Source organism: Meriones unguiculatus, chromosome 1 (genome assembly GCF_030254825.1).
Source record: "Meriones unguiculatus strain TT.TT164.6M chromosome 1, Bangor_MerUng_6.1, whole genome shotgun sequence".
Classification (NCBI taxonomy): Eukaryota; Metazoa; Chordata; class Mammalia; order Rodentia; family Muridae; genus Meriones; species Meriones unguiculatus.
Window position 1 is genome coordinate 16,720,138 of NC_083349.1, and position 9,442 is coordinate 16,729,579.

At 46.3% G+C, this 9,442-nt stretch overlaps 1 pseudogene; it reads left to right on the top strand.

Annotated features, from left to right (window-relative positions):
• Positions 1 to 8,746: 8,746 nt before the first annotated feature.
• Positions 8,747 to 9,176, top strand: LOC110549009 (small ribosomal subunit protein eS8-like; annotated as a pseudogene).
• The last annotated feature ends 266 nt before the right edge of the window (positions 9,177 to 9,442 follow it).

Below are 9,442 nucleotides of genomic sequence, written 5' to 3' on the forward strand. Positions count from 1 at the left end.
CACAGCACAGCCAGTTCTATCCACATCTAGTCTAACCCTTGTCCAAGAGGAGAGTGGTCCAGTCTTCAGCCCTGGCCAAGGCTTTGGTCCCCATCAGCCCAGTTCTGGGTCTGCTTCAGTCTATGCATTAAACTAGGGGGAACGTCTTCCTAAGACTTGGGAAGACTGGAAATATCCCAGGTCGGCGGGTGTGCACAGTTACGCCCTGTGGCTGCCCCCCACCACGCACACAAGCACACACACACACACACACACACACACACACACACGAGGGCAGTGTACAACTGAACAGTGTTACAGTCTGGATGGAGTGAGAAAAAAAAGTCATTGTCAAGGATGTGCTTCCCATAAGACAAACACATCCTCAAAAGTAGGAAAAGCTTGCTTGTTCCTCTGAGAAATAAGATGAAGCACACACAGACAGCAGAAAACTTGTATGAAGCAGACCCTGCACCTCCTAGAATGCTCTTGGTGAAAAGTAGGTATGGTTACATGACAAAACGAAATTTAGTGGCTACTTCTCGTAGGGGACAAGAGGTCATGCTAAGCAGCTGCGGCCCCTCCCCCTGAGGAACATAGTTGGGCCTTGGGGTGAGGGAGCCCCTGGATGGGCACACACAGCTGCTTCTGCGTCTGCAGGGCAAGCAGAGTCCTCTACCAGCAAATGGCTCCAATCACATCGAGCCAATTCTTCCTGAGTCCACTAAAGGTCTCAGGCCTCTACCTGCTTCACCTCTAAAGGCAGGCAAGCCTAGGACACACAGTGCAAGAGAGAATCTCCAACCCTTTCTCTACAGTTCCCACCCCTAAACCAGCCACTCTCCAGCTCCAGCTCCACGCTCTGGGAGACCCACACTCTAAAGAGGCCAAAGCAAACAAGTGAGCCCAAGAGTAAAGAAATCCATGCCACCGAGTGAGCTGCATCAGAGGCAACAAAACTGAGTAACTCTGGGAAGTGCAAAGGCTGTGGGGCAATCGGACAAAGCCTCCCTAAGGGGCAATGAATGGCAAGAAGGTGGCCACACAGCCAAGGGTATGGTAGAGGTGAAGGTCCTGAGGGTGGGTCCTGAGTTCCAGATTCTGGGTATACAAAAGAGGCCTGGGTGTTGTTGCAGGAGGAGAGAGGGAGGCAACCTGGGTGGTCGGTAGGATCTGAAAGATGACTTTATCCTGCACTGGAGACTTCAGCATATAAATGAGACCCTTCAGCCTCTGGAGCTGCCGTGTGGCCATAGGTCCTGGCAGCTGGAGCTTGATGCCTTTTGACTCCCTGTTGCTCATTCTCTGGAACAGCTGGGAGAGGCTGAGGGTTGGGCTTCCATTTAGGACGAAGCCAAAGCTACAGTCAGGAATGAAGAGCATTGTATTGGGAGGGATTACCAGCTGGCTTTTCATTCTTCTTTTTAAAAAATGTCTTTTATGTGTGTGGGTGTTCTGCTCACATATATGTCTGCATTAGTCAGGGTTCTTTAGAGTAACAGAGCTTATAGACTAAACCTCTATTCGTATAGAAAGGGAATTTATTAGAATGACTTATATAGGCTATGGTCCAGCTAATACAACAATGGCTGGCTATGAAGGGGAAGTCCAGGAATCCAGTAGTTGCTCAGACCAAGAGGCTGGATGTCTTAGTTGGTCCTCAGTAGGTGCTAGAATCCCAAAAAAATGGGCTCTAGTGCTAGTGAAGGAATGGACTTGCTAGCATAGTGAGAGCAAGTAAATGAAGAACAAAATCTTCCTTCTTCTCTGTCCCTATACGTCCAGCAGAAGGTATGGCCCAGGTTAGAGGTGGGTTTTCCCAGACCAAATGATCTGAATTAAAGGTGTGTCTTCCCAACTCAAGATCTAGATTAAATTCGTATCTCTTCCTAGCTCAAATGATCTGGATTAAAGGTGTGCCTTCCTACCTCAAAGATCCGGACTAGAAATGAATCCTTCTACTTCATGTTAAGCAAAAAATCCCTCACAGGTGGGATCCAATATCTTAGATCTTAATTAATTCCAGATATAGTCACGTTCATAACCAAGGATGACCATCACAGTGTGCACCAAGTTCACGCCTTGTGCCTGAGAAGGCATCAGATCCTTTGGAACTGGAGTTATGAATTGTTGTGAGCCACTGTCTGGGTGCTGGGAATGGAACCTGGGTCCTCTGCAAGAACAACGAGTGTTCTAACTACTGAGTCATCCCTCCAGGCCCCCAGCGGGTTTCTCTTTGGCCTTAGGAGCAGAGAGCAGGGAGCCTGTTAAATGCTAGAGACTCCTTGACAGGCAAGTGGGGCATGGAAAATGTTCCTGCTTTTCCTGGGATGAATGATACCAAGGCTGAGGTTTCTCACAGGGACTGTTTATTCTCAGAGAAGCCTCTTTCTTGTCAGGGCACCACCACACCCTACTCTCTGCCCCCAGCAAGCCAGGTGCCTGAACACCTGTTCCTGGACCTTGCACCCAGCCATTGAGGCACACCCTCTTGTGTGGGCTGTCACTGTAGCAATTCTGTCTCCCTGTTCCTGCCCCCATCTCTGTTTTCTGCCCAGCTCTCCTCTGCCTCAGAACCCCACCCTAGGTCCCTCCATGTCTTTAGGTCCCTCCCTGTCCTTGAACAGTGCCCTTCCCTCTGATTTGAACAGTCCACTGCCAGCTATTTCGTTCCTCCTACCACCTACTCCAGGATCCCCATCTTTAGTGCCATGTCAGAACCAGAATACCATTGTTCTACCTGCTGGTCTCCAGCCTGGCTTTTGCAGCTGCAGAGGTGACAGTCATCACAGAACAGACTAAAGATGTCTTTACTGCAGCACATGGACTTATCCCCCAACCCCCAGCCCAGCAGTGGTTCAATGTCTGCTGGTCCTGATAAAATTTCAGGTCTGGCCAAAATAGCCAGAAAGCTGCTCTCTTCTAGGACCCCGTGCTGGCTACTCTTATGTCAATTTGACACAAGCTAGAGTCACTGGAAAGGAGGGAACCTCAACTAGGAAGATACCTTCATAAGATTAGGCTGTAAGGCATTTTCTTATTTAGTGATTGATGGGGGAGGGTCCAGCCATTGTGGGCAGTGCCATCCCTGGGCTCTGTGTTCCTAGGTTCTTTCAGAAAGCAGGCTGAACAAGCCATGTGGAGTAAGCCAGAGAGCTGTAACCCTCTATAGCCTCTGCATTAGCTCCTGCCTCCAGGTTTCAGCCTTGCTTGACTCTCTCCTGACTTCCTTCAGTGATGGATTACAATGTGGAAATGTAAGCCCAACTAACCCTTTCCTTCACAACTTGCTCTGGGTCTTAGTGTTTCGTCACAGCAATAGTAACACTAACACCTCTTCATGGCCCTTCTCGCAGTGACCACTCAGACCACAGCAGCATAGAAGAAGGAGCAGGCTGGGAGGAAGCTACAGCTCCTCTGTGCGGTTTGGTCTTTGCTCTGTAGGAGAAACTGCTTGTGAATCTGAGAAAGTCTCCAGGGAAATTAGGGGCTTCAAGCCTAGAGAAGCCCAACGAATCTGCCTGGAGCCCTGTGGCTGACAAGCTGCGCTCAGGAGTCCTTGCAGGTCTTGTAGGAAGCAGGGAGTGTCAGCTAGACTTGGTCTTCAAAGGAAAGAGACGGTGATGGCTGCCAGGCCCAGCCCAGGCCTGGTGACCCCAGCCTTCCCACATCCCAGCTCACCAGACTGGCCCCTGTTTCAGCTCCTTCTGCTTTCACACTCAGCTGCCCCATCTCCAGAACGATCTCGGATGGTCCCAGCAAGGTTTTACTGCAGTCCACGGCAGACTGTGAACAAAGACAAATATACAACAAACAAACAGAATAAAACAGACCTAAACTAAATACTGACCCCCTCCAACCTAAAACAAACAAACAAACAAACCATAGACCATGGCATTTTATAGACATGGAAAATGTTTGGCTGAGTATAGGTAAGTTGGACTCAGGCTTATAGAGGAATGATACTGACTCACAAGCAAACACAATTTATCTTGAGGGCACAAGGTTGAGTCCTTGTTTAAAAATCAATGTGGGGACTGGAGAGATGGTTTATTCAGTATTGCAGTACAAGGATAAGATGATGCTTGATTTCCTAAAATCCATGTTAAAAAAAAAAGATGTGTGTGGTGCATGCACCTGTCATCCTTGTACTGGGGATGGGGCAGATGCCTGGGGACCAGGCAGCATAGCCAAATCAGTGCGTTCCAGGGCAGTGAGAGATTCTACCTTAAAAAAAAAAAGGGGGGGGGCTGGAGAGATGGATCAGTGGTTAAGAGCACTGTCTGCTCTTCCAAAGGACCAGGGTTCAATTCCCAGCACCCACATGGCAGCTCACAACTGTCTATAATGCCCATTCTAAAGGATCTGACACCTTCACACTAATGCACATAAAATAAAAGTTAAATAAATTATTAAAAAAAAAAAGTAGATGGCACCTGAGGAACTATAGTTGAGGTTGTCTTTTGGCTTTCACACATGCACGCATGCACGCATACACACATACACATATGTACCTGCACACACACACATAAACCTGTACATACACATGCACCCATACATACATACATACATGTATGTACCTCCAGACACATTTGCACCTGTACACACATGAACATCTACACACACACCCCAATGTGATCGACCATAGCACCAGACTAGAGGTATCTGTGGTCACCCTGACAAAATGCAACATACATGCATGAAACCCTCAGCAAAAGAAACCTCCTTCACGGGACAGACGGCCTGGGCAGAAAGTAATAGCTCCCGTCCCTCTCAGCAGCCAGTTGGAATGCTTTCTCTAACTTTAGGAACAAGGCAGGAAAAAGCACTCTTCTTCCCCCTCCCCCCATCCCCCTGCATTACAGGAGTCCTAGCACAACAAGGCACGGAAAAGACACTGAGATAAGAGAGGAAGCTGAGATAAGAGGAGACCAAACAGACTTTCTTGTGAAGGTCACAATCATCTGGAAAATCACAGTCTGCAGAAAATCTTAAGGTGGGCTGGGGCGAAGCTCAGCAATAGTGTGTGCCTCGTAGGCCGGAAGGATCAGTTCTATCTTGCAAATCCCAAGGATCAAATGAGTAATTATTCAAAAGCTTCGAGTATTTGTACAGCACGTTTTCATCCTATTCGCCCATCATTGTCTCCCTCCCACTCCCATCCTGTCTCTGTCCCAATGTCACGTCCCAGTCAAAATTCTAATATGAATAGGGGAGGGTTCCCCTGTCCGAGGTCCCACCCCTGGCAGAGGAACTGTGGTATCTGAGGTGAGTCACTCTCCTTTGGAGAGCCGGCTGCTAATAAGCCATCCACGCTTCAGCGGGTAGCCCCGCACCCAAGAACACATACAGCGCTAAGTGGACTCCGGGTTATCAAGAACAGCAAAACAATGCATTTTATAGGGCCGAGGGATGCATGGAAGTCAACTGCATCTCTGCACCCATCCCTCCCTGCCTTCAAGTTTTGCCTCAGTAGATTCAATCAACCGCAGATGGGATATAGTTTAAAATTTATGTCTGTACCAAACACGCACAGACCTTACCTCCAATGCTATGTGTAGGACTGGTGAGGCCACTCAGGGAATGAAAGTCCTTGCTGTGAAAGCCAGAGGTCCTGAGTTTCACCCCTGGGGCTCACAGTAGAAGGAAAGAACAGACTCTTCTGGCCTCCACATGCGTTTTGTAGCACACATGCCTGCTCTTACACACACACACACACACACACACACCATGAAATAAACCCTTTTTTTTATTTTTTAAGAGAAGGCTTTACTATGTAGCCTTGACTAACATGGAATTTACTATGCAGGCTGTCCTGGAAGTCACAGAGAACTGCCTGCCTCTGCTTCTCAATACTGGCATTAAAGCTGGGTGCCACCATACCCTCCCTATTAAAAGTCTTTAGAAAAGAGTACTTTGTATAAATTAGAATTTCATCAAACCCCTCCTTGACATTTGTTGAGATGAGCTTTTTCTTCTTTGATGTTTGGTTTGTAAACTGCTTGGAATTTAACTGTTTATGTACTCCTGAGCTTCTAACATCCCAGGCCATGGTTTTCCCTTCTTGGATTCAATTGATTAATAGTCTACCTTTGCATGCGAACAGTCCGTAATTTTCTTTTTTGAATCAGTTTTGATTTTCTGGCCGAGGTTATTCTACCTCATAAAATGCATTAGGCAATATCTAGTCTTTTTCTTATCAGTAAAGTTTCTATTGCTTGATAGTTGTTGTAACTCTTTGAAAGATTTACCCAAGAGGCCCTGATTCAGCGGTTATTCTTAGACATCTCCAAACATCTATGATTGATTGCTTAGTTTTTCCTTATTCTTCAGCTTTTTCAAAAATTAAGTGTGTGTGTGTGTGTGTGTGTGTGTGTGTGTGTGACTGAGGACAGAACTCAGGGAGGGCCTAGGCAGGGGCTCTATGACTGAGCTACACCGCTAGCACCCTCTTTTTTCTACCTTTTATTTTGTAGCAGATCTCCCTAACTTGCCAAGGCTGGCTTTAATTCACTCCGTAGCACAAGCAAGCCTTGAACTTCTGGTCTTCCTGCCTCAGCCTTGTTACCATCTTGTTGATTTATGTTTTTATAAAATTATTTGTGATTTTGTGTTTTAGCTGCCTGTGTGTTATGATTATAATTTTCTCTCATAAAGGCCAGTAGTTCGGAGCTGGAGCGAGGTTCAGTGGTTAATACCAGATATTCTTCTAGAGGACCTGGGTTTGATTCCCAGGCTCACAAAGTGTAACTCCAGTTTCAGGGTCTCAACATACTTTTCTGACCTCCTCAGACACTATACATACACTTAGCACACAACAAATAAGTAAATAATAAAAAAATTAATCTTTTTTTTGTTTTTAAAAAGACCAGTAGTTGCATATATGTTCAATTTTGACTATTGTTTTTAATTTTCACTTTTAAAATGATAGGTTCTTTCCTTGTGAGGTTTGGTGCTATGTTTTTATCTACTGTATTTGAATCCTTCACTAATTATCAGTTGCTTCTTGTTGCACCCTTTTTAAACTATTTGATTTTGGTTTCTTATGTCTCTACCTCCCTTTCAACAGGGGGCATAGACCTCCATAGACTTAATTTCTTGGTGCAATTCCAATCTTTGTGGTCAGGATATCTACAACTTCTTTTCATCAAACTACAACAACAACCAGGAGCAGCGGGGATGGGAGAGCAGCAGTAGCAGCCCTTTTCCTTCTCAGAGCATCCCTGGATGCATCCGTTCTCTGAAGTGGAAGTTTCTATGATAACTCCACTGTGTCACGTGTCTATGTTTTCTGTTTGGACCCCAAGTGTGAGATGTGGGGTGGGTGATGCCTCCTCGGAAAACAGCCCCCATGAAAAGGTGGGTGATGCTGGTCAGCTGATAACTACCCTGTGCGAGGGGTATAGTTTTTGCCAGCTGAAAAACCGCATTTGTGGACTTTGGGAAGGGATAAATACAAGCCCACAGACAGCAAGACATTTTCTGCATCTTTATGCTTTTGCATTTCTACTCTTTGGAACGGTTCACATCTTTCACTGAACTTCAGAGGGAAACACTACAGAGAACTTCTCAAGCTGCTTTGGCAGAGTCTTGCCACTTCAGCAGACTCGTGCCATTTGGATGGAGTCTAGCTGCTTCTGCTGAACTGTTCTACTGCTGCTGATTTGTGTTGCTGTTACTGCTTTGCTGTTGAACTAGATTGCTGGTATCCTGACGACTGAGTTTGGTAATTTCCAAAGAACCCATCTACCCTTATCAGCAATAAGTAGATAAAAGAGGTCTACAGCCTCCTTTCCTACCTGAGGTTTGGGGTTTGGAAGGGAGGTAAAGGTGTTTAAGAACCTTAAATAAAGTAGGTGTTTGAAAAATCTAAGCCTACAATTCTTTCTTTGGGCTCTGATGTTTATAATCTCTCGGAGTCCTCAGAATTCAATTAACTGCAGCTGGCAAAGACCATAGCCCTCTCTGAGCTGAACGAGGTTGTTACCAACTGTGGACAAACTAAAAGCAGCCCCATATCCCACATTTGGGATTAAAGCAAAAGCATAACGTAACTGGGTTTTGTTTTTTTTATTTTTATTTTTGGTTTTTTGAAACAGGGTTTCTCTGTGTAGCCACGGCCGTCCTGGAACTTGCACTGTAAACCAGGGTGGCTTCAAACCCACAGAGCTCCGGCTGCCTCTGTCTTCTGAATGCAGGGATTAAAAGCATTTGCCACCACTGCCTGGCCATAACTGGGTTTTAAAGAAACCAAACTTCCACTACAGCTTCTAGTAATAGTTTTTCCTATGTCCCAGAATACTACCAAATAGGATTTTAATTTTCATTACATCTTGAATGCCTGTGGCTTTTAATTTTTTATTTATTCATTCAGTGTCTGTGTGAGAGAGAGAAAGAGAGAGAGAGAGAGAGAGAGAGAGAGAGAGAGATGGAGTAACAGGCAGTGTGCCTGATGTGAGTGCTGGGAACCAAACTCTGGTTCTCTGGGAGCAGAAAATGCCCTTAACCACTAAGCCATCTCTCCAGCCCTCAACTGTGGCTTTTGAGAATTTATTTTCAGTTCTTGGTGGTTGAGGAATATCTGTGTGAGCCATGTGAACAGCCCAGAACAGCACTGAGAAGAGAATAAAGCTGCCACTGGGCTGCCACTGTTTCTGGTGATACTATCCTAGGTTGTCACCAGGAAGAAGGGGTTGCTTATGTCTGCAGCCCTGGTACCAGCCAAGTGTGTAAGGAAGGCTGGTATCTTTCCAGCCAGAGCTGACTGATGGGCGTCTCTCCGGACAACTGGCACAAGTGCCGCAAGACCGGGGGTAAGAGAAAGCCGTATCACAAGATGCGGAAGTATGAGCTGGGATGGCCGCCGCAAACGCTGATTGGCCCTCATCGCAACCGCGCGGTACCGTGCCCTGAGAATGGATGTGGGAACTTTTCCTTGGGCTTTAATGTTGTACTCGGGGGCGGGGGCGGGGTCATTGATGCTGTGTACTGTGCATCCAATAACAAGCTTGTCTGCACAGACCCTGGTGAAGAACTGTGCTGTGCCTGTCGACAGCACACTGTACCGGCCGTGGCACGGCTCCCGCAATGCACTGCCCTGGGCCTCAAGACCAGGCCAGTGTGGCCGAGCAGATGTGCTAGAAGGCAAGGCACTGGAGTTCTATCGAAGGGAAATCAAAGCTCGGAACGGCAAATAAACCGTCATTCGTAGCTAACGTAATGAAGGTATTTATGGATTTTTTTTTTTTTTTAAAGAAAGGATGGCTGCCATACTGTTATTCACTTCTAGCAATTTATTGCAGAACAAAAAGGGTCTCAACAAAATCATAATTCTGTGGGGAGGGGCATTGTAGAGTTCTCATGAGGCCTAGAATCTGGACATTTTAAAATAAACTTTACTACATGTTTACAAAGTAAATCTGCATTTGTTGTCTTTGTTCTTGATATGACATGTACCATGTTT